Here is a 26,009-nt window from a genome sequence, read left to right as displayed (position 1 = left end):
TTGTTCAGCATAATAACACTCAAGCCTCCACTGACAAAAGGATAGTGGCTGCTCATAGTTGCCTTGGCCGGGAATCAAACTTGGTCTCCCGCCGGGCAGCTGAGATTCTACCACTCAAGGGGCAATGTTGTCTTTATTTCTTTTACCTTGGAAAGCCTTGCTGTGGTCGATCTTCAAAGAGTGAAGGTGCCTGTCAAAGTCTCAGGGCTGTGGGCGCTGAGATCTTTTCATTCACAACTAACTACTTGGACCACACTCATCACAACTTCACCTTTCCCAGATGTTAGTCCCTCAGAAGAAATAGATTCAATAAAGCAATCATGCCAGGATTTGAGAATTCAATTAACTCTTAACTCCAGTACTGCCCAATGAACTTTGAGACCTGTTCCCATCTTGTTAATTACTTCAGGAAACAAGGTCCTTGCATTTCTACTACCTCAGACCCTGTGTTGTCAACTTTCCCAGAGCCCAGAAGCCAAGGACAGGTGCTCTGCCCTTTCCCACCAGTGCTGTTACCAGGGCTTCATGGGTCTCTGAGCCTGAGCCAGGTACTGGCCAAATGCTGGCTTCTCTGCCTGGGTCTTGACGCAGATCCACCACTCCCCAGAAACTCTGGAGACAGCACTATCAACTCTGTGCTGGAGCTCTCTGAGCTATCTGTGGCACTGGCTTATCTCTAGATCTTACCGCTGAGTCTGCTCCACAAGGCATGTACCATTCCTGACAGCAGGTCTAGAATCTATGTTGTGTCCCAACATATGACAACACTAGTATTGTTGCCCTCACCAAGTCATATACATGCTGATTACACATGGCTCTGGAAAGAAGACATGCACGCACCATCTTGGTGAGTTACATTGAATACAAAAAACACCACACTGATACTCTCGTGTTTATGCAAAAGTGTTTACAAAATTGTTGAAAATTGCTAATTAAACATTTAGATCAGTTTTCAAAACTTTTAAAAGACAATCTGCTTTCTTGATTTTTTTTTCCTTTCTACCAGTCATTGCTAGCTTGGTTCCCTCATTCAAAGACTAAGAGAGAGGAAGATGGCCACTTACATAAATACACCCCTACAACAAAAACTCAAGAAACCAAGAAAAACAGATACAAAGAATGATCCCAGATCCCTGAACATCAAAGAGAAGTTTGAAGAATTGGACTGAGCACTGACTGGAAAGAGAGTTAGAACAAAATCAGCAGGAAGGCAGAAATTCTCGGAGTCCAAGGCTGGCCAGGTGGCCCAGCACAGCATGGCCATTTTGAGAAGGCAGCAAACAACAGCCCCGGATGAGGATCCCAGGAAAGCAACTTCATGGAAAACACAGCTGGAGGCAGAGATACTGAGTGAACAAACCTGGAAAGAAAAGAAGTAGGCAGGTTGTGTGCTGGGTCCAAATTAGCCCAAGAAGGAGACATGAAGGAGTCCCATAGCTTTGAAACAAGGGAAAAACAGGAGAAAAGTGCCACTGGAGCAAAGGGTGGTGGAGAGAAGCACTGGAGCCTCCGGAGAGGGGACTGATAAGGCAAAAAGTGCAATTCTGTGGAAAGACAAGAGTGAGTGCAAGGAGGTGGGTGAGAACTTCTGAATTCCTGGCAAATACAGAGAAGGGAGGGACCTAGAAACTAGTGACAGGACTTACTATCAGCAGTGGTGCATGTCCCTTTGGGCAGGAGATAGCCATAGAATAGTGAAATAGCAGAGTGATAATCAGAAGTTTCTCCTTTATCCCTCCCATTTAAGCAAACCCCCATCCACCGTTATTGCCCGATTGATGAAGAGCCCTCAGCTACTCTCTTAACGTTTGACATGTCCACCACTCCCCCAACCTGGGCCACACAGAAAGGAGTCCCAAAGAAATGCCCACCCCTCCCGCTGCCTGGCCCATGTGGAGCGAAGCCCTGGAGACATGCTCATAGCTCCCCCTACTTGGCCTGTGTGACAAAGAGCCCCAGAGATAAGCATATAGTCCCCCCACTTGGCCCAAGGTGAGGGGACCTTGAAGACACACCAACTACTCCCCCTGAATGACCCTTTTGGTGAGGAACAATAGAAATACACCCATCATTCCCCCCTTCCTGGTTGACATGGCAAGGAGTCCCAGAGAACTGCCTGCTGGTCCTCTCGCTTGACCTGAACCTACCATGTGCCCTACCTAGCCTGTGTGGGGAGACACTCAGTTGGCTCTCCCCACTCACTGCTCACCACCCTGCCTCCCCCACTCACTAGGGCACCAATCCACAACCAAGCAGAGGGCGTGCCTCACCCATTAGAATTGTACTGCATCCCTTGGCCTGCAAAGACTACTCATCCTGCTCTCCAGAAGCCGCACTAACTGCACATGTCAACATGGAATGACCATATGAACCCACAAGTGGTATGGCAGAATCCTGACCACCTAACACCTGAAGCCCTACAATGGGGAAGGGTCCTGCTCACACGTCTCCATTCAATTTTAAAATGGAATACATATGTGCATAATGACAAAGCATTCCCATGTGTATGTAACCCACCATACCCACCAGTGAAAGAAAATTATCCGCAACCAAGCAGCAGCAACATAGTCATACACAGATCAATACTACAAAGCAGCATCAACTAAAACACTGTATCAAAAGGTAGACAATATAAAAGAAACCAAAAAAGCTAAACTCCAGTTATAACAAAACAAAAGGAAAACAAGACAAAAAAGCCAAACATATAATCAACAAACAAATATATAAAATAGAACATTAACATCTCATAGACAGCAGTCAATTACAAATCACATGAAGAAACAGGACAAAATGGCTCAAACAAATGAGGAAAATAAAGGCATAAAAACGTTTCTGTAGAAAACCCAAAAGACTCCATGAGAAAACTACTGGAACTAATAGAAAGATTCAGAAGAGTAGCAGGATAAAAGGTAAACATACAAAAATCAGTTGGATTCCTAACCGATAAAGAGAATGATGAAAAGGAAATCAGGAAAACAATACCATTTATAATAACCCCTGAAAAAAAAAAAAAAAACGAATAAATCTAACCAGGGATGTAAAAGACGTATACAAAGGAATCTACCAACCACTACTGCAAAAAACCAAAAGAGATCTACATAAATGGAAAAATATACCATGCTCATGGATAGGTAGACTCAACATTGTGAAAATGACAATTGTACCCAAAGCAAATACAGTGCAATCCCAATCCAAATACCAACAAAATTCTTTAAAGAGGTGAAAAAAGTAATCATTAACTTTATATGGAAGAGGAAGAAACCCAGAATAGGTAAAGCACTACTGAAGAAGAATAAAGCAGAAAGACTCACACTACCTGACCTCAGCTATATAGCTATGGTAGTCAAAACAGCCTGGTACTGGTACAATGACAGATACATTGACCAATGGAACAGAATCGAGAACAAAAATGTACATCCATCCTACAATCTGATCTTCGACAAGGGCCCAAAGTCCATCAAATGGGAAAAAGACAATCTTTTTAACATATGGTGCTGGCAACACTGGATGTCCATATGCAAAAAAATGAAACAGGACCCATACCTCACACCATACACAAAAACCAATTCCAAGTGGATCAAAGACCTAAACATAAAGTCAAAAACTATAAAAAAGAAAAAAAAAAGGATCAATGCTAAAGGCCCCAGTACACAGCGTTAGCAAGATACAAGCCATAACCAACAACATACAAACTCCAGAAGATAAGATAGATAACTGGGATCTTCTAAAAATTAAACACTTATGCTCATCAAAAGACTTCACGAAAAGAGTAAAAAGAGAACCTACAGACTGGGAAAAAATGATTGGCTATGACAAATCCAACAAAGGTCTAATATCTAAAATCTACAGGAAAATGCAACACCTCTACAACAAAAAAAGAAATAATCCAATTAAAAAATTGGGCAAAGGAAATGAACAGACACTTCAGCAAAGAAGACATCCTAGCAGCTAACAGACACATGAGAAAATGCTTGTGATCACCAGCCATTAGAGAAATGTAAACCAAAACCACAATGGGATACCATCTTACCCCAGCATTACTGGCACAAATAATAATAATAATAAAAACAGAAAATAACAAATGTTGCAGAGGCTTCAGGGAGATTGGAACTCTTATGCACTGCTGGTGGGAATGCAAAATGTTGCAACAATTTTAGAAAATGAAATGGCACTTCCTTTGAAAGCTAGAAATAGAAATATCATATGATCCAGTAATCCCAGTCCTAGGAATATATCCTAGAAAAATAAGAGCTGTCACATGAATAGGCATATGCAACACCCATGTTCATTGTAGCATTGTTCACAATAGCAAAAAGATGGAAACAACCTAGATGCCAATCAACAGATGAATGGATACACAAACTATGTTACATACACACAATGGAGTATTACGCAACAATAAAGAACAAGGATGAATCTGTGAAGCATCTCATAACATGAATGAATCTGGAGGGCATTATGCTGAGTGAAATAAGTTAATCACAAAAAGACAAATATTGTATGAGACCACTATTATAAAAGCTCATGAAAAGGTTTACACACAAGAAGAAACAATCTTTGATGGTTACAAGGGAGGGGCAGGAGTGGGGATGGAAAAGCACTGAATAGACAATAGATAAGTGGTAACTTTGGTGAAGGGTAAGACAGTACACAGTGCTGGGGAAGCCAACACAACTTGTACAAGGCAAGGTTGTGGAAGCTCCATAGACACATCCAAACTCCCTGAGGGACCAAATTGCTGGGCTGAGTGCTGTGGGGACCATGATCTCAGGGAACATCTATCTAGCTCAATTGGTATAACATAGTTTGTAAAGAAAATGTTCTACATTCTACATTGGTGAGTAGCACCTGGAGTCTTAAAAGCCTGTGAGCATCCATCTGAAACCCAACACTGGTCTCACCCCTTTGGGAGCAAGGGAGAATGAAGAAAACTAAAGATACAGGGAAAGATTAGTCCACAGACCACATCTACCATGGCCTCCATCAGACTGAGTCCAGTAAAAGTAGATGGTGCCTGGCTACCACCACCAACTGCTCTGACAGGAATCACAACAGAGAGTCCCAAACAGAGCTGGAGGAAAATGTAGAACAAAATTCTAATTCACAAAAAAAGACCAGACTTACTGATCTCACAGAGACTGGAGAAACCCTGAGAGTATGGCTCCCAGACACTCTTTTAGCTCAGTAATGAATTCACTCCTGAAGTTCATCCTTCAGCTAAAGATTAGGCAGGCCCATAAAACAAAACAAGACTAAAAGGGCACACCAACCCAGGCGCAAGGTCTAGAAGACAGGAGGGACAGGAAAGCTGGTAAAAGGGAATTCAAGTTCAAGAAGAGAGAGTGTTGACATGTCGTAGGATTGTTAACCAATGTCATAAAGCAATAGGCATACTAACTGTTTAATGAGAAACTAGTTCTGTAAACCTTAATCTAAATTACATTAAAAAAAAGAATCAAAGAATCTAGCAGAAGGGTTTATGGAAGTTTATAATACTATACTAGCATTTTTCCTATAGATTTGAATTATTAAATAAATAACCTTTCTGAGGAAGAACAGATGATAGAACTAACTGACAAGAAATTCAACAGACTAACATTTAGGCTCCTCTAAAAGATCAAGGAAAACAAACAAACAAAAAAACCTAGAGGAATTCAGGAAACCAACACAAGAACAAAATGACAAACTCAATAGAGAAACAGAAACTATACAAAGCAGCAACTAGAAATTCAGAAACTTAACAATAAAATATCAGAAATAATAGAAGGCCATAGTAGAACTGAATCAATGGAAGAATCACCAAAATAGAGGCAAAATCCTTTGATACTAATTTCTATGAGGAATAAAAAACTAAAGAAAGAATGAAGAAAGCCTAAGTGTTATGTGGCACACCATCAAGAGGAATAATATACTCATATTGGAAATCAAGGAAGGGGAAGAGAGAAAAAAGAGCAGAGAGAAAATGTTTGAAGATATGGTGGCAGAAAACTTATCAAATATCATGAAAAAGTAGAAGATTTCCAACCAAAAAAGCTCAATTAACCCCATACAGGATAGACCCTAAAAGAAATTCATCAAGACATAATCAAACTTTCCAGAGCTGAAAACAAAGAACGCTTTAGAGAGCAGCATGTGAAGAGTGAAATGTCACTTACAAAAGAGGCTCAGTAAGACTAAGCACTGATTTTGCCTCAGAAACCACGCAGGAAAGAAGGCAACAGATGACATATACAAATCTCTGAATGTAAAGAACTGCCAATCAAGAATCGTATATCCAGCAAGACTGTCTTTCAAAAATGAGGGCAAAATTAGGACATTTCCAGATGAACAGAAATTAAGGGGGGAATTTGTAACCCACAGACTAGCCCTACAAGAAATATGAAAGGGAATCCTTTGGAGAGAAAACCAACAACATCAGACAGCAACCTGAGCTAAAGACACACGGCAGCATCACCCAGATACAAAGCCAGATAAAGACTTCACTAAGGCAAAATAAAGGTACAAAACTGATTACAGGGAACCAGAGATATTGAGTTGTAAATGATGACAACTTCAAAACAAAAGGAGGAATGAAGAGGGTAGTTATAAAACTTCCATATGGAGAGGAAGTCAAGGCAATTTCAAGATATAACAGATTGTTTTAAAAATAGGACGACAAAGGTAAACTTCAGCATAACCATAAAGAACATTAATAAATTTACTCATTAAAATAAGAGGGGGAAAAAAACTCAGTAAAAACAATAACAAGTGAAAGGAAAATAAAATTCACATACAAAAAAAACTCAACGTAGAAAATAAAGAAGAACAAAGAAACCATTAACACTACACACACAAAAGTATAACAAAACAGAGAATAAAAAAAAATATTCTATAGCAGCAGCAAATTCTTGCCTATCAATAATCACACAGAATGTAATGGATTAAATGCACCTGTCAGGAGACAGAGAGTGGCAGAATGGATAAATAAATATGGCCTATTAATATGTTGTCTACAAGTGACACACCTTAGACACAAAGACATAAATACGTTAAAAATCAAAGGACAGAAAAAATATACCAAACAGTAAGCAAAAGAGAGCAGAAATGGAAATATTAAAATCTGACAAAATAGACTTTAAGCCAAAATCTATTACAAGAAACAAAGACATTATATAATGATTAAAGGATCAATTCACCAAGAAGACATAACAATTATAAATATAATGCCAGAGCTCCAAAATTTATATAACAAATGCTAACAGAATTGAATAGAGAAATAGACAGAACTACAATAATAGTAGATGGTTTAACACACTGCTTTCAATGATGGACAGAACAACTAGGAGGAAAATCGATAAAGATACAGAAGATCTAAATAACACTATTAAACAACTGGACCTCACAGACACATATAGAACACACCACCCAACAGTAGCATGATACACATTCTTCTTCAACACACATGAACAATTCTCCACAATAGGCCATATTTTAATCCACAGAGCAAGCATCAGTAAATTTAGAAAGACTGAAAAAAAAAAAAATCCATTCTAACCATACTGATATGAAACTAAAAATCAATAATAGGAAAATAAGTTAAATACATGGACATTAAATAACATTACTAAAAAACTGTTGGGACATAGAAGAAATCAAAAGTGAAATTAAAAAAAAATACTTAGAATCAAATGAGAATGAAAACACAACATACCAAAACCTTTGAATGCAGCAAAAGCAGTGCTCAGAGAGAAATTTATAGTAACAAATTCATACGTTAAAAAAGAAGAAAGGTAGAAAATCAATAACTTAACCACAATGTGAACAAATAGAAAATGAAGAGCAAGAGAAGACCGAAGCTACCAGAAGAAAGAAAATAATTAAGATGAGAGCAGAAATAAATGGAATAGAAAACAGAAAGAAAAGGACTAGAAGTCTATTCTCTGATATAATCAATAAAATTGACAAACCACTGGCAAACTGAGAAAGGAAAAAAAGTGAGAAGATGCAAATAACGAAAATAAGTAATGATATTAGAGACATTACAACAGATTCGACTGAGATAAAGAGGATCATAATATAACACTATGAAAAACTGTACTTCAACAAATTTGAAAACCTAGAAGAAATTGAGAAAATCTAGAAACACTTTACCTGTCTAAGCTAATGAAAATAAAAGGAGAAAATCTAAACACACCCACAACAAAAGAAGAGATTGAAGATGTCATCAAAAAACTAACAAAAACCCAGATGGCTTCAGAGGGGAATTTTTCCAAACAGAGAAGAATTGACTCTTATTCCACCCAAACTCTTCCAAAAGATAAAAAATGTGGGAATATTCCCTAACTCATTCTAGGAAGGCAGCATCACCCTAATACCAAAGCCAGGTAAAGATACCACAAAAGAAAATTGCAGACCAATATGCCTCATGAATACAGTTGCAAAAATTCCCAACAAAATTCTAGTGAACAGAATTTAATAACACATTAAGCAGATTATACGTCATAATCAACTGAGATTCATACCAGGAATGTAAGGGTGGTTCAGCATTAGAAAATCAATCGATGTAATTCACCATATAAATAAAACAAAGGAAAATAAATCATATGATCATCTCAACTGATGCAGGAAAGGCATTTGATAAAATTCAACACACTTTCCCAATGAAATCGCTCAGCAAAATAGGAATAAAATGGAAATTTCTCAATGGAATTAAGGGCATATATGCAAAACCAACAGCCAACATTATTTTCAATGGAAAAAGACTGAGAGCCTTCCCCTTGAGAATGGAAATGAGATAAGGATGCCCATTATCACCACTCTTATTTGATATTGTGCTGGAGGCAAGAAAGAAAAACAAAGGGTAAGGAAGAATTAAAATGGGACAGGAAGAATTAAAACGATCTTTATTCACAAATGATGTGATCCTAAACCAAAAAAACTAAACCTGTTGTTGCAGTGTTGATTTCAACTCATAGCTATCCTATACATAGAAAATTCCAGAGATTACACAAGAAATCTACTGGATCTAATAGAAGTATTCAGAAAAGTTTCAGGTACAAGATCAACACACAGCAATCAGTCAGGTTGCTCTACACTAGCAAGAATTCTGAAAAGGAAATCGAGAAAGCGATACCATTTACAACAGCCCCCCAAATGATAAAATACCAAGGAATAAACCTAACAAAGGATGTAAAAGTTCTATACAATGAAAACTACAAAACACTACTACAAGAAACTAAATGAGATCTACATAAATGGAAGAAGATTCCATGGTCATGTATTGGAAGATTTAACATTGCGAAAGTGTCAATACTACCCAAAGCGATCTATAGATGTAGTGCAATCTCAATTCATATTTTAATGACATTCTTTACTGAAACAGAAAAACTAATCACCAACTTCATATGGAAAAGAAAGAGGCCCCAAATAACTAACCAATATTGAAGAAGAAGAACAAAGTAGGAGGATTCAAAATTTTCAATCTCAAAACATACTATACAGCCACAGTAATCAAAAGAGCATGGTACTGGTTCAAGGACAGACACATACACCAATGTGATAGAATCGAGGATCCAGAAGTAAATCCATCCATCTTTGAGTAGCTGTTTTTTAACAAGGGGCCAAAGACCATTCACTGGGGAAGAAACACTCTGTTTAACAAATGGGACTGGCAAAACTGGATATCCGTTTGCAGAGAAATGAAACAAGATCCAGACCTCACACAATACACAAAAATTAACTCGAAATGTATCAAAGACCTAAATGTTAAAGCTAAAACTACAAAGTTCCTGGAAGATAACATAGGGACAAAACTATGGGACCTATTTTTTTTTTCCAGAAATAGGTTATTAAACACAACTACAAATGCACAAACAACAGAAGAAAAAGTAAATAACTGGGACCTTCAACAAAATTGTACACTTATGCTTATCAAAAGACTTTATCAAAAGAATACAAAGAGAACCTACAGACTGGGAAAAAATCTTTGGGAATGACATCTGATAAGGGTCTAATCTCTAAAATACATAGAAAACTTCAACATCTCAACAACAAAAAGGCAAATAATCCAATTAAAAAATGGGCAAAGGACTTGAACAGACACTTCATAAAAGAGAACTTGCAAGCAGCCAACAAACACATGGAAAGATGCTCTTGATTATTAGCCATTAGAGAGATGCATATCCAAACTTCAATGAGATACCATCTCACTCCTGCAAAAATGGCGCTGATTAAAAACAAACAGAAAACAATACATGCTGACACGGTTGTGGGGAGATTGGAATCCTGACCCACTGCTGGTAGGGTTGTAAAATGGTACATCCACTAGGAAAAATGGTACGGCACTTCCTCAAAAAGCTAGAAACAGAGATACGTTATGAAGATACCGTATGATCTGGCAATTCTATTCCTAGGTATATAGGCTAGGATCTGATAGCAGTGACAAAAATAGACATATGCGCACCTATGTTCATTGCAATGTTATTTGCAATAGCAAAAAGATGGAAACAACCTAAGTGCCTATCAATGGATAAATGGATAAACAAAATGTGGTACATATATACAATGGAATACTATGCAGCTATAAACAATAACAATGAGTTCTCAAAATATAGTGTGGATGGATCTGGAGGACATTACAGTGAGTGAAATAAGTCAATCACAAAAGGACAAATACTGTATGATTGCACTTTAATAAGAAGACAAGAACAGGTATACATACAGAAATCAATGTTCATTGGTGGTTACCATGGATGACAGTGGGGAAGAGGGAAAATCACTCTTTAAATAGTAGACACTTTCTATTATTGGTGATGGGAAAGGCGATACAGAATGTAGGTGAAGTCTGCACAACTTGACCAAGGTAAATGATGACACTAAGAAGTACACAAGAATAAGGGACATTTTTGGTAAATGCTGCAGCATGTAAAACTTTGAAACAATTGCAATAACAACCAAAAAAATATTTGTGGTTACATAGGTAGATTTATATGCATATCTGTGTATAGGAAGGTATATGTGTGTATAAACAGGTGCATGCATAGGTGTATCTGTAGGCATATGTATGTACATGTATGTGTGTACTGCATATGTATTCATAGATATAATGAAGCACATAGGGGGCACAGTTATGGATACTTCCTAAATATAACCAAACACCTTGTGGGAGTGATTTACTGGATTTGAAGTTTTAGGATCACAGCCTCCTGGGGCAACTCAGTCAATTGGCATAACATAGTTCATAAACTTTATGTTCTACATCCTAATTCGGTGAGTAGCATCTGGGGTCTTAAAAGCTTGCTAGCAGCCATCTAAGATACAGCTACTGGACTCTACTCATCTGAACCAAAAGAGAAAGAAGGAAACCAAAGTCTCAAGAAACTAATACCATACAGGAACGATGACCTCATCTATCCTGAGACTGGAAGAACTAGAGGGACACAACTACCAACCATTCTGACCAGGGACACGAGAGAATGTCCCAGGTAGAATGTGAGAAAAATGTAGAACAAAACTCAAATTCTTAAAAAAAGAACAGACTTAATGGACCGATAGCGACAGGAGGAACCCCTGAGACTATCATCCTGAGATACACTTTAAACTTTATGCTGAAGCCATACCAAGAGGTCATCTTTTAGCTAAATAACAGATTGGCTTATAAAATAAACACCGTCACCATGAGTACTGTGCTCCTTTTAAAAACCATCTCTATGAGGGTAAAGATCAACATTTACCCTAAAGCAAACGTGAGAAGGTAAGAGGGTAGAGAAGCCAGATTAACAGAAACGGAACAACCAGAAAAGAAATAATAAGAATATTGATACGTTGTGAGAGATGTAATCAATGTCACTGAACAGTATGTACGTATGTTGTTGTTAGGGGCCGTTGAGTCTGTTCTGACTCTAGGTACAACAGAATGAAACACTGCGTGGTCCTGAACCATTCTCATGATCATTACTATTCTTGAGCCCATTGTTGTAGCCACTGTGTTAATTCATCTTGTTGAGGGTCTTCCCCTTTTTCTCTGACCCTCTACTTTACCAAGCATGATGTCCTTCTTCAGGGATTGATGCCTCCGGATATCACGTCCAAAGTATGTGAGATTCAGTCTCGTCATCCTTGCTTCTAAGGAGCATTCTGGCTGTACTTATTCCAAGACATATTTATTCATTCTTTTGGCAGTCCATGGTATATTCAATATTCTAAGTCTTCTGGAATTCCCCTTCTTCACTATGTTAACCATAATTTGTTATGATTCATACAGTCAAATGCCTTTGCATAGTCAATTATACACAAGTAAACGTCTTTCTGGTATACTGTTTCATCCAGGATCCATTTGACATCAGCAATGTCATCCTTGTTATGTATAGAAATTGGTAAATGGGAACCTAATTTGCTGTGCAAGCTTTTACCAAAACCACGATGAAATAGTATTAAAAAAAAAAGACTAAGAGAGAGCACAGGTGTCTTCCTGTTTCTGATTTTGTATTGCTCTGTGCAATTGTCAACATGGCAGAGATACTCGCTCTCCCCATAGTTGACAATGTTGATATCAAGGTACTCAGGCTCAACCTGAGGCATATCTATGAAGTACCCAAACATTTCACTTGGCAACTAGCCACTTTGTCAATTACTTTATATCTTCATTAGATAGATAGCTGCCAATGAGTCTACTCTTATTGATGGTGACCTACGTACAACAGACAAAACATTGCCAGGTCCTGCATCGTCCTCAAGATCACGTGCATATTTGAGACCCTCATTATAGCTATTGTGCCAATCCATCTCATCCCTCAACCTAGCTGGCCCTCAACTTCACTAAACATTATCAGGTTTCCATTGCTTAATTTTTGGAAGTAGATCACCAGGTTTTTCTTCCTGGTCTGTTAGTCTGGAAGCTCCACTGAAACCTGTGCACCATGGGTGACCCTGCTGATATTTGAAATATTGGTGGCAAAGCTTCCAGCACCACAGCAATGTGCAAGCCACAACGGTATGACAAACTGACGGATGGTGGGATTACGCTGTCGTAATTAGAAATAGTAATCTCTGCTATAGTTCTTTAACTTTTTTAAAACAGCTTTATTGAGATATAACTCACATATATGAAATTCATCCATTTAAAGGACATAGTTCAGTGGTGTTTAGTGTATCCTCAGAATGGTGCAACCACCATCATAATCTAATTTTAGAATACTTTTCATTGTCCCCAGTAAAGCTTTATACCTACTAGCCATCACTCTCCACTCTCTCAACCCTCCACCTGCCTCATCCAGCCCCAGGCAACTACTGATGTATGTTCTGTCTCTATACATTTGCCTATTCTGAACATTTTATGTAAATGGAATCATGCAACATGGGGTCTTTTATAATAGGCTTCTTTCACTTAGCATGTTTTCCAAAGCTCAGCCATTTTGTAGCACATATCAGTAATTAATTCCTATTTTTGCTAAATAATATTGCAATGTATAGATATATCATAGTCTTATATCCATTCATGAGTTGATAGACATTTGAAATTCAATCCTTCACTATTATTAATAATGATGCTATGAACATTTGTCTACAAGTTTTTGCATGGACATATATTTTCAGTTCTCAAGTGTACATCTAGGAGCGGAATTGTTTGGTAATAAAGTAACTAAAAGGAGCCCTGGTGGCACAATGGCTAAGCACTCAACTGCTCCTGCCAGCCTCTTCGCAAGAGGGAAGACCTTAGTCTAGGAAAGATTCCATTGTCTAGGAAACCCTACTCTGTCATGTGGGGTCACTACAAGTTGGAATCGACCGCACACAACAACCACAAGGTAACTAATTCTATGTCTCACGTTTTGAGGAATTGTCAGACTATTTTCCAAAGTGTCTGTACCTTACAATCCTACTTGCAATATATTAGAGTTCAATTTCTCCGCATTCTCACCAGTATTTATTATAGCACTGCGTATCTTTTTAACTATAACCAACTTCATGGGTGTGAAGTGGTATCTCATTGTTGTTTTAACTTATGTTTATCTGATGACTGACAGTGTACCCTGGTAGCATAGTGGTTAAGAGTTTGGCTGCTAACCAAAAGGCCAGCAGTTCAAATCTACCAGACTTTCCTTGGAAACCCTACGGGGCAGTTCTACTCTGTCCCATAGGGTCACTATGAGTTGGCATCAACTTGATGGCAAGGTTTTTTTTTTTTTTTTTGTCTTTTTCTTTTTAAATGACTGCTGATATTGAGCATATTTTTATGTGCTTATTGGCTATCTGTATGTCTTCGTTGGTGAGATGACTCTTCAGATCTTTTGTTTATTTTTTAATTGTGTTTGTTTTCATATTGTTGAGTTTAAGAGTAATTTGTATGTCCTGAATACAGGTTCTTTAACAAATATACATTTTACAAATATTTTCTCCTATTCTGCGGCTTGTCATTTGGTTTTCTCTCCTTCATCTCCCAAGGATAGTTTTGCTAGTTATAGAATTTTTAGTTGAGAGTCTTTCTTTCTTGGAGATCCCACCCCCTTCTCTTCTGGCCTCCAGTGTTTCTGATGCTCCAGGAAATCTGCTGCTAATCATATTAAAACTTCTTTGTAAGTGATACATTACTTTTTTCCCCTGCTGTCAAGATTTTCTCTTTGTCTCTGACTTTCATCAGTTTGACTATGATGTGTATAGGTGTGAGTCACTTTGAGTTCATTAGAGTTCGTTGAGCTTCATGGATGTTTAGATTAATGCTTTTGTCAAAAATTTTTGGCCATTATTTACTCAAATATTTCCTCTTCTCTCTTTCCCTTCTCCTTCTGGGACTCTCATTACTCATATGCCAGTACTCTTCATGGTGTACTGAGTTTCTGTACATTTTAAAATTATTTTTCCATTTTGTCCTGCAGACTGGATCTCTATTGCCCTGTCTTCAAGGCTGATGTTCTTTTATTCTGACCAATTGAATTGATTGTTGAACCTTGTTAGTTTTTTTTTTTTTTCTTAATTTCAGTTATCTCCAGAATTTCTGTTGGATTCTTACTGAGAATCTCTATTTGGTGAGATATCATCATTATACTTTTCTTTAGTTCTTTAGACATTGTTCCCTTTAGTTATTTGAGCATACTTAAAATAGCTGATTTAAAGTCTTCTAGTAGGAAACCTTGGTGGCATAATAGTGATTAAGTGATATGGCTGCTAACCAAAAGGTCAGCTGTTTGAATTCACCAGGTGCTCCTTGGAAACTCTATGGGGCAGTTCTACTCTGCCATGTAAGGTCGCTATGAGCTGGAATTGACTTGACAGCAATGGGTTTTTTTTTTTTTTTTTTTGTAGGTCCAGCTTCTAGGATTCCTGGGATAGTTTCTGTTAAGAGTTTTTCACTTAGTGTGTGTGCCATATTTCTGTTTTCTTTGCATATTTAGCAATTTTTTCGGTTGAAATCCAGATGTGTTTCATAATATATTTTAACATCTCTGGTATTGGGTCCCTCATTCTATTCTAGGGGTTTGTTGTTGTTGCTAGCTGTTTTATTTGTCTTGTTGTGTTTCTTGTTGCTGCTTAGTTGCTTAGTAGCTCTCCTGGGCTAATTCTGTAGGTTCTGTATCTCTTGCAGTGTGTGGCCACTGAGTGCTCTGCTAACTTTTTTGTGTTGTTTTCTTTTTGCTTCTATGTTCTTTTTTTAAAATTTTAAACTTGGATTCCTAGGGTTCACCTTTTTTACATTATAATTAAGTTGTCAGGCGATGATTGCTTGGAAGATTTACTTAAATGCCTTGCCTGTATTTCTTCTTCTCTGTGCCAAGAAGAACTATGTGCAAAAGCTTGACTTCCAACATCAGGCAGTTTATGAGACTCTTAGCTTTGATTTTCTGTTGGCACATGGCTTCAAATTCAGTGCAGATTAATGACTGGGGTTTTCTCTTTTCCCAGGTTTTTCCTGGGCATGCACACAGCATGTGGACAGCCTTCTAGATCCTCAGAAATATGCTGGAAGTTTTCAAAGTTCATGTAATCATCTTGCTCTCCTGTACTTCTACTTATATACATAAATACACACATATATACCTACCTATTTTTCATTTATCTTTCTGTCTATTTATCTAGCTAGAATGGCTCTTGTTTGCACCAACTGAAATAAAAATGTATGCAGATGTAATGTTGCCAGCAGGTTTCTACTGTTTTCTATAATTCCCTAGTGATACCTCTTTTTTTTAACTGAGCTGAGCTCTGAGTCAAATCAATAGGTGCAATATCTTGGAAAAGGAGATTTTCCAAGTAGCTACTAGCTGACACAAAATATTGACTGTGCTCAGGGGATAGCGTTCTTAGCAGAGTTATGGAAGGAGGCAGTTCTGTCCATTGGCTGTGAGGCTTCTGACTTTTTACAGCTATCATGGCTCTGGGCTGGGGAGGAAGGGAGAAAGATAAGATGCCCAAGTTGACATGCACATACTCCACTCTTTTTCTGAGGTTCAGAAATTTCTTTGGATAGACAATTTTGAGCCTTTTCTGTGGATTTGGTTAATTCATAGTGTTCTGAAATGATTAATTTTAGCATCTTTGCCAGTGTTTGCCAGTGCTTTTGTGAAAGAGCAGTCACTGAAGTTCTCACTCCATCATTCTGAAGTCAAACTCTCTATGCTGTAATTCTAATAACAACAATAATGCCAACAATGACTACTATTTACCAAACATTGGTGGTAGGCTCTTTATCTATATTTTCCATTTAATTTTATCTTCCTATAATAGTGATGCGAGCATCATCACTGTTAAATAACTTGCCAAGTGCCACACAGCTCACCATTGATGAAGCTGTGGGAAAATCCCAGATCTGTACAAACCAAAGATTTCTATCAACTCCGTTCTATCCTACTTCCTTTTATAAAGCTTCCACTATTATTTGTAGCTTGCCAGGCCTCCATGTGTATCCTCCTTCCCACACGCAAAAAAAATTTGATACTAGCATGGTACTAATATATAACGTTTTCTATAAAATGTATTTATATTTGAATTAATCATAGTCTTCTGAAGAGGTATGCATTAACTTGAAAGAATGATGTCTTGAAATTCAGAGACAAGGTGAAATGAGGAGGAACATTTCAGTATCTCACGTAACAGCTGGATCCTCCTCCTGTGCTTCCTATTCCTCCTCATCACTGCCATCATCATCATCTTCATTATTGCCATCATGACCATCACAATCCCCATCACCATCACTATCACCATTGCCACCACCATCACCATCCCCATCTACACCATTTTTCCATCACGATCATGACCATCACCTGTGCCACTATCATGATCACATCATTATCATCATCACTGTTGTCATTATCATCATAGCCATAGCTTTCACATATAGCTGCAATCACGTGCAAGGCAATGTTGTAAGGCCTTTCCACATATTTAGTTCCACAACAATCTTAATGAGACAGGTGTTGCTATCCCCATTTTACAGATGAGAAACCTGAGACAAAGTGGCATGTTACAATGGAAGTATATCAAAAGCAGAGTCAGAGTACGCACCTAGGTCATCTGGCTCCAGAGTCCATGCCCTTACCCACTACACTACATTGATCTCCACTTGTTCTTCTGATTCTGCATGTTCCCCAAATCCACATTTCTCAATTTATAACAATACCCCTCAAAAACACGTGCTCTATCACAGGGAACAACAGCTGCTGGTTTTATAAATTCACTTCTGAAGAGTAGAATGATTGATTCCCAATGTGTTTACACTCTTGATCCTGCTGGAAGTTCAGCCATGATGGTTCCTTCATAAGAGCATTAACAGGAATTGTCAATACTTTTTATTTTTATTATTATTTTTTTTCTTTCAAGGTTTTATATATGTCATCTGATTGCTTCTTGCCTGCATGGTTTCTGTCAAATAATCAGAGATTAATCTTATTGTTTCTCCCGTGTATATGACTCTCTGCTTTTCTCGATCTGCTCTCAGGGTTTTTTCTTTGTCTTTGGTTTTAGCAAGTGTGATTGTGGTATGCCTTGGTGATTTTCTTTTTTTAATAATTTTTATTGAGCTTTAAGTGAACGTTTACCAATCAAGTCAGTCAGTCACATATAAGCTTATATACACCTTACTCCATACTCCCAATTACTCTCCCCCTAATGAGTCCGCCCTTCCAGTCTATCCTTTCGTGACAATTTTGCCAGTTTCTAACCCTCTCTACCCTCCTATCTCCCCTCCAGACAGGAGATGCCAACACAGTCTCAAGTGTCCACCTGATACAAGTAGCTCACTCTTCATCAGCATCTCTCTCCAACCCGTTGTCCAGTCCCTTCCGTGTCTGATGAGTTGTCTTTGGGAATGGTTCCTCTCCTGGGCCAAGAGAAGGTTTGGGGACCATGACCGCCGGGATTCCTCTAGTCACAGTCAGACCATTAAGTCTGGTCTTTTTATGAGAATTTGGGGTCTGCATCCCACTGTTCTCCTGCTCCCTCAGGGGTTCTCTGTTGTGCTCCCTGCCAGGGCAGTCATCGGTTGTGGCCGGGCACCATCTAGCTCTTCTGGTCTCAGGATTATGTAAGACTCTGGTTCATGTGGCCCTTTCTGTCTCTTGGGCTTATAGTTATCGTGTGACCTTGGTGTTCTTGTTCTTCATTCTCCTTTGATGCAGGTGGATGGAGACCCACTGATGCATCTAGATGGCCGCTTGTTAGCCTTTAAGACCCCAGATGCCACATTTCAAAGTGGGATGCAGAATGTTTTCATAATAGTATTATTATTATTATTATTAATAACTTTTATTAAGCTTCAAGTGAACGTTTACAAATCCAATCAGTCTGTCACATATAAGTTTACATACATCTCACTCCCTACTCCCACTTGCTCTCCCCCTCTTGAGTCAGCCCTTTCAGTCTCTCCTTTCTTGACAATTTTGCCGGCTTCCCTCTCTCTCTATCCTCCCATCCCCCCTCCAGACAAGAGTTGCCAACACAATCTCGAGTGTCCACCTGATATCATTAGCTCACTCTTCATCAGCGTCTCTCTCCCACCCGCTAACCAGTCCCTTTCATTTCTGATGAGTTGTCTTCGGGGATGGTTCCCGTCCTGTGTCAACTGAAGGTCTGGGGAGCATGGCCGTCGGGATTCCTCCAGTCTCAGTCAGACCATTAAGTTTGGTCTTTTTATGAGAATTTGGGGTCTGTATCCCACTGATCTCCTGCTCCCTCAGGGGTCCTCTGCTGTGCTCCCTGTCAGGGCAGTCATCGATTGTGGCCGGGCACCAACTAGTTCTTCTGGTCTCAGGATGATGTAGGTCTCTGGTTCATGTGGCCCTTTCTGTCTCTTGGGCTCTTAGTTGTCGTGTGGCCTTGGTGTTCTTCATTTTCCTTTGCTCCAGGTGGGTTGAGACCAATTGCTGCATCTTAGATGGCCGCTTGTTAGCATTTAAGACCCCAGACGCCACATTTCAAAGTGGGATGCAGAATGATTTCATAATAGAATTATTTTGCCAATTGACTTAGAAGTCCCCGAAAACCATGGTCCCCAGACCCCCGCCCTTGCTCCGCTGACCTTTGAAGCATTCATTTTATCCCGGAAACTTCTTTGCTTTTGGTCCAGTCCAATTGAGCTGACCTTCCATGTATTGAGTGTTCTCTTTCCCTTCACCTAAAGCAGTTCTTATCTACTAATTAATCAATAAAAAACCCTATCCCACCCTCCCTCCCTCCCCCCCTCATAACCACAAAAGTATGTGTTCTTCTCAGGTTTACTATTTCTCAAGATCTTATAATAGTGGTCTTATACAATATTTGTCCTTTTGCCTCTGACTAATTTCACTCAGCATAATGCCTTCCAGGTTCCTCCATGTTATGAAATGTTTCAGAGATTCATCACTGTTCTTTATCGATGCGTAGTATTCCATTGTGTGAATATACCACAATTTATTTACCCATTCATCCGTAGATGGACACCTTGGTTGCTTCCAACTTTTTGCTATTGTAAACTGAGCTGCAATAAACATGGGTGTGCATATATCTGTTTGTATGAAGGCTCTTGTATCTCTAGGGTATATTCCTAGGAGTGGGATTTCTGGGTTGTATGGTAGTTGTATTTCTAACTGTTTAAGATAACGCCAGATGGATTTCCACAGTGGTTGTACCATTTTACATTCCCACCAGCAGTGTATGAGAGTTCCAATCTCTCCGCAGCCTCTCCAACATTTATTCTTTTGTGTTTTTTGGATTAATGCCAGCCTTGCTGGTGTGAGACGGAATCTCATCGTAGTTTTAATTTGCATTTCTCTAATGGCTAATGATCGAGAGCATTTTCTCATGTATCTGTTGGCTGCCTGAATATCTTCTTTAGTGAAATGTGTGTTCATATCCTTTGCCCACTTCTTGATTGGGTTGTTTGTCTTTCTGTGGTTGAGTTTTGACAGAATCATGTAGATTTTAGAGATCAGGCGCTGGTCGGAGATGTCATAGCTGAAAATTCTTTCCCAGTCTGTAGGTGGTCTTTTTACTCTTTTGGAGAAGTCTTTAGATGAGCATAGGTGTTTGATTTTTAGGAGCTCCCAGTTATCGGGTTTCTCTTCATCATTTTTGGTAATGTTTTGTATTCTGTTTATACCTTGTATTAGGGCTCCTAGGGTTGTCCCAATTTTTTCTTCCATGATCTTTATCGTTTTAGTCTTTATGTTTAGGTCTTTGATCCACTTGGAGTTAGTTTTTGTGCATGGTGTGAGGTATGGGTCCTGTTTCATTTTTTTGCAGATGGATATCCAGTTATGCCAGCACCATTTGTTAAAAAGGCTATCTTTTCCCCAGTTAATTGACACTGGTCCTTTGTCAAATATCAGCTGCTCATACATGGATGGATCTATGTCTGGGTTCTCAATTCTGTTCCATTGGTCTATGTGTCTGTTGTTGTACCAATACCAGGCTGTTTTGACTACTGTGGCTGTATAGTAGGTTCTGAAGTCAGGTAGGGTGAGGCCTCCCACTTTCTTCTTCTTTTTCAGTAGTGCTTTGCTTATCCGGGGCTTCTTTCCCTTCCATATGAAATCGGTGGGTGATTTGTTTCTCTATCCCCTTAAAATATGACATTGGAATTTGGATCGGAAGTGTGTTAAATGTATAGATGGCTTTTGGTAGAATAGACATTTTTACTATGTTAAGTCTTTCTATCCATGAGCAAGGTATGTTTTTCCACTTAAGTATGTCCTTTTGAATTTCTTGTAGTAGAGCTTTGTAGTTTTCTTTGTATAGGTCTTTTACATCCTTGGTAAGATTTATTCCTAAGTATCTTATCTTCTTGGGGGCTACTGTGAATGGTATTGATTTGGTTATTTCCTCTTCGGTGTTCTTTTTGTTGATGTAGAGGAATCCAAGTGATTTTTGTATGTTTATTTTATAACCTGAGACTCTGCCAAACTCTTCTATTAGTTTCAGTAGTTTTCTGCAGGATTCCTTAGGGTTTTCTGTGTATATAATCATGTCATCTGCAAATAGTGATAACTTTACTTCTTCCTTGCCAATCCGGATACCTTTTATTTCTTTGTCTAGCCTAATTGCCCTGGCTAGGACTTCTAGCACAATGTTGAATAAGAGCGATGATAAAGGGCATCCTTATCTGGTTCCCGTTCTCAAGGGAAATGCTTTCAGGTTCTCTCCATTTAGAGTGATATTGGCTGTTGGCTTTGCGTAGATGCCCTTTATTATGTTGAGGAATTTTCCTTCAATTCCTATTTTGGTGAGAGTTTTTATCATGAATGGGTGTTGGACTTTGTCAAATGCCTTTTCTGCATCAATTGATAAGATCATGTGGTTTTTGTCTTTTGTTTTATTTATGTGATGGATTACATTAATGGTTTTTCTGATATTAAGCCAGCCTTGCATACCTGGTATAAATCCCACTTGATCAGGGTGAATTATTTTTTTGATGTGTTGTTGGATTCTATTGGCTAGAATTTTGTTGAGGATTTTTGCATCAATGTTCATGAGGGATATAGGTCTATAATTTTCTTTTTTTATAATGTCTTTACCTGGTTTTGGTATCAGGGAGATGGTGGCTTCATAGAATGAGTTGGGTAGTATTCCGTCATTTTCTATGCTTTGGAATACCTTTAGTAGTAGTGGTGTTAACTCTTCTCTGAAAGTTTGGTAGAACTCTGCAGTGAAGCCGTCCGGGCTAGGGCTTTTTTTTGTTGGGAGTTTTTTGATTACCGTTTCAATCTCTTTATTTGTTATGGGTCTATTTAGTTGTTCTACTTCTGAATGTGTTAGTTTAGGTAGGTAGTGTTTTTCCAGGAATTCATCCATTTCTTCTAGGTTTTCAAATTTGTTAGAGTACAATTTTTCATAATAATCTGAAATGATTCTTTTAATTTCATTTGGTTCTGTTGTGATGTGGTCCTTCTCATTTCTTATTCGGGTTATTTGTTTCCTTTCCTGTATTTCTTTAGTCAGTCTAGCCAATGGTTTATCAATTTTGTTAATTTTTTCAAAGAACCAGCTTTTGGCTTTGTTAATTCTTTCGATTGTTTTTCTGTTCTCTAATTCATTTAGTTCAGCTCTGATTTTTATTATTTGTTTTTTTCTGGTGCCTGATGGATTCTTTTGTTGCTCAGTTTCTATTTGTTCAAGTTGTAGGGACAGTTCTCTGATTTTGGCTCTTTCTTCTTTTAGCATGTGTGCATTTATTGATATAAATTGGCCTCTGAGCACTGCTTTTGCTGTGTCCCAGAGGTTTTGATAGGAAGTATTTTCATTCTCGTTGCTTTCTATGAATTTCCTTATTCCCTCCTTGATGTCTTCTATAACCCAGTCTTTTTTCAGGAGGGTATTGTTCATTTTCCAAGTATTTGATTTCTTTTCCCTAGTTTTTCTGTTATTGATCTCTAGTTTTATTGCCTTGTGGTCTGAGAAGATGCTTTGTAATATTTCGATGTTTTGGACTCTGCAAAGGTTTGTTTTATGACCTAATATGTGGTCTATTCTAGAGAATGTTCCATGTGCGCTAGAAAAAAAAGTATATTTTGCAGCAGTTGGGTGGAGAGTTCTGTATAAGCCAATGAGGTCAAGTTGGTTGATTGTTGTAATTAGATCTTCCGTGTCTCTGTTGAGCTTCTTACTGGATGTCCTGTCCTTCTCCGAAAGTGGTGTGTTGAAGTCTCCTACTATAATTGTGGAGGTATCTATCTCGCTTTTCAATTCTGTTAAAATTTGATTTATGTATCTTGCAGCCCTGTCATTGGGTGCATAAATATTTAATATGGTTATGTCTTCCTGATCAATTGTCCCTTTTATCATTATATAGTGTCCTTCTTTATCCTTTGTGGTGGATTTAAGTCTAAAGTCTATTTTGTCAGAAATTAATATTGCTACTCCTCTTCTTTTTTGCTTATTGTTTGCTTGATATACTTTTTTCCATCCTTTGAGTTTTAGTTTGTTTGTGTCTCTAAGTCTAAGGTGTGTCTCTTGTAGGCAGCATATAGATGGATCGTGTTTCTTTATCCAGTCTGTGACTCTCTGTCTCTTTATTGGTGCATTTAGTCCATTTACATTCAGGGTAATTATAGATAAATAAGTTTTTAGTGCTGTCATTTTGATGCCTTTTTATGTGTGTTGTTGACAATTTCATTTTTCCACATACTTTTTTGTGCTGAGGCGTTTTTCTTAGTAAATTGTGAGATCCTCATTTTCATAGTGCTTGACTTTATGTTAGTTGAGTTGTTACGTTTTTCTTGGTTTTTATCTTGAGTTATAGAGTTGTTATACCTTTTTGTGGTTACCTTATTATTTACCCCTATTTTTCTAAGTAAAAACCTAACTTGTATTGTTCTATATCGCCTTGTATCACTCTCCATACGGCAGTTCAATGCCTCCTGTATTTAGTCCCTCTTTTTGATTATTGTGATCTTTTACCTATTGACTTCCATGATTCCCTGTTATGTGTATTTATTATTTTTTTAATTAATCTTAATTTGTTTGTTTTTGTGATTTCCCTATTTGAGTTGATATCAGGACGTTCTGTTTTGTGACCTTGTGTTGTGCTGATATCTGATATTATTGGTTCTCTGACCAAACAATATCCTTTAGTATTTCTTGTAGCTTTGGTTTGGTTTTTGCAAATTCTCTAAACTTGTGTTTGTCTGTAAATATCTTAATTTCACCTTCATATTTCAGAGAGAGTTTTGCTGGATATATGATCCTTGGCTGGCAGTTTTTCTCCTTCAGTGTTCTGTATATGTCATCCCAGTCCCTTCTTGCCTGCATGGTTTCTGCTGAGTAGTCAGAACATATTCTTATTGATTCTCCCTTGAAGGAAACCTTTCTTTTCTCCCCGGCTGCTTTTAAAATTTTCTGTTTATCTTTGGTTTTGGTGAGTTTGATGATAATATGTCTTGGTGTTTTTCTTTTTGGATCAATCTTAAATGGGGTTCGATGAGCATCTTGGATAGCTATGCTTTCGTCTTTCATGATGTCAGGGAAGTTTTGTGTCAGGAGTTCTTCAACTATTTTCTCTGTGTTTTCTGTCCCCCTTCCCTGTTCTGGGACTCCAATCACCCGCAGGTTATCCTTCTTGATAGAGTCCCACATAATTCTTAGGGTTTCTTCATTTTTTTTAATTCTTTTATCTGATTTTTTTTCAGCTATGTTGGAGTTAATTCCCTGGTCCTCCAGATGTCCCAGTCTGCATTCTAATTGCTCGAGTCTGCTCCTCTGACTTCCTATTGCGTTGTCTAATTCTGTTATTTTATTGTTAATCTTTTGGATTTCTACATGTTGTCTCTCTATGGATTCTTGCAACTTATTAATTTTTCCAGTATGTTCTTGAATAATCTTTTTGAGTTCTTCAACAGTTTTATCAGTGTGTTCCTTGGCTTTTTCTGCAGTTATCCTAATTTCATTTGTGATATCATTAAGCATTCTGTAAAGTAGTTTTTTATATTCTGTATCTGATAGTTCCAAGATTGTATCTTCATTTGGGAAAGATTTTGATTCTTTTGTTTGGGGGGTTGGAGAAGCTGTCAGGGTCTGCTTCTTTAAGTGGTTTGATATGGATTGTTGTCTCCGAGCCATCACTGGGAAACTAGTTTTTCCAGAAAATCCACTAAAAAAAAAAATGCAGTCAGATCCCTATCAGAGTTCTCCCTCTGGCTCAGGCTATTCAGATGTTAATGAAGCCGCCTGGGGAGGGTGGGGGAGGGAACAGAGAGATAGGAGAGTAGCACCTCAGAATATAGCCAGAGTTGCTTGTCTTGCTTGTAATGACTATTATATCTGAGATTCCCGCGGGCGCGTCGCCTATGTGTGCTGGCTGTGTGGAGATTGCCCCCCGGGGGGTCTGGCCCGCTGGAGTCACAGTCAGATCCTCCGCTTCCAGCCCCACGCCCAGCGTCAAGGCTCCCCTACTGGGACGGTGCACTCTCGACTCCAAAATCAGTCGCTGCCTCCCGGGGACTTCTCGTCCCTCCAGCCACGTGGCCGTGCCGCCCCCGAGAACCAGTTGGGCCTCCTCCCGGGGTTAGTTCAGATGGTTGGAGCAGCTCCCTGTGCTTGTGCCGTGACCGAGTGTCCCGGCTGGGACGCTGTTCTCCCCGCTCCAATACCAGTCGCTGCCTCCTGGGGACTTCTCCTACCGGCTGCGTCCCATGCCACCCGCGCCACCCGGCTGGTCCCCTTCCCGGGGTTAGTTCAGGGGGGTGGAGTAACTCTCTGTGTTTATGCCGTTCCTGCGTCCAGTCCAAATCCCTGCAGGATGGTTCCCCCGCTCGGACGTTGCTCTTTCTGCTCCAAGACCAGTTACTGCCTCCTGGGGACTTCTCCTACCGGCTGCGTCCCACGCCGCCCGTGGAACCAGCTGGTCCCCCTCCCGGGGTTAGTTCAGGGGGGTGGAGCAGGTCTCTGTGCTTGTGCCGTACCTGATTGGTACACTGGCTCCAGGCTCTGGAAACAATCGCTGCTTCCCCGTATTAGTTCGTTCTCCGTCTCTAAATCTGTGTTTGTTGTCCAGGGTTCGTAGATTGTTATGTATGTGATCGATTCACTTGTTTTTCCGTGTCTTTGTTGTAAGAGGGATCCGAGGTAGCGTC

General features: G+C 38.9%; 1 protein-coding gene across 1 annotated transcript in view; it reads right to left on the bottom strand.

The window, feature by feature from the left end:
- Positions 1 to 26,009, bottom strand: part of GABRG3 (gamma-aminobutyric acid type A receptor subunit gamma3) — a 966,133-nt gene that overhangs the window by 99,068 nt on the left and 841,056 nt on the right. The gene's annotated exons all lie outside the window — the stretch shown is intronic.

The sequence above is a fragment of the Elephas maximus genome, chromosome 13, assembly GCF_024166365.1.
Source record: "Elephas maximus indicus isolate mEleMax1 chromosome 13, mEleMax1 primary haplotype, whole genome shotgun sequence".
NCBI lineage: Eukaryota > Metazoa > Chordata > Mammalia > Proboscidea > Elephantidae > Elephas > Elephas maximus.
Note: the sequence above shows the minus strand (reverse complement) of the source record. Positions and strands in the feature narration are given on the sequence as shown.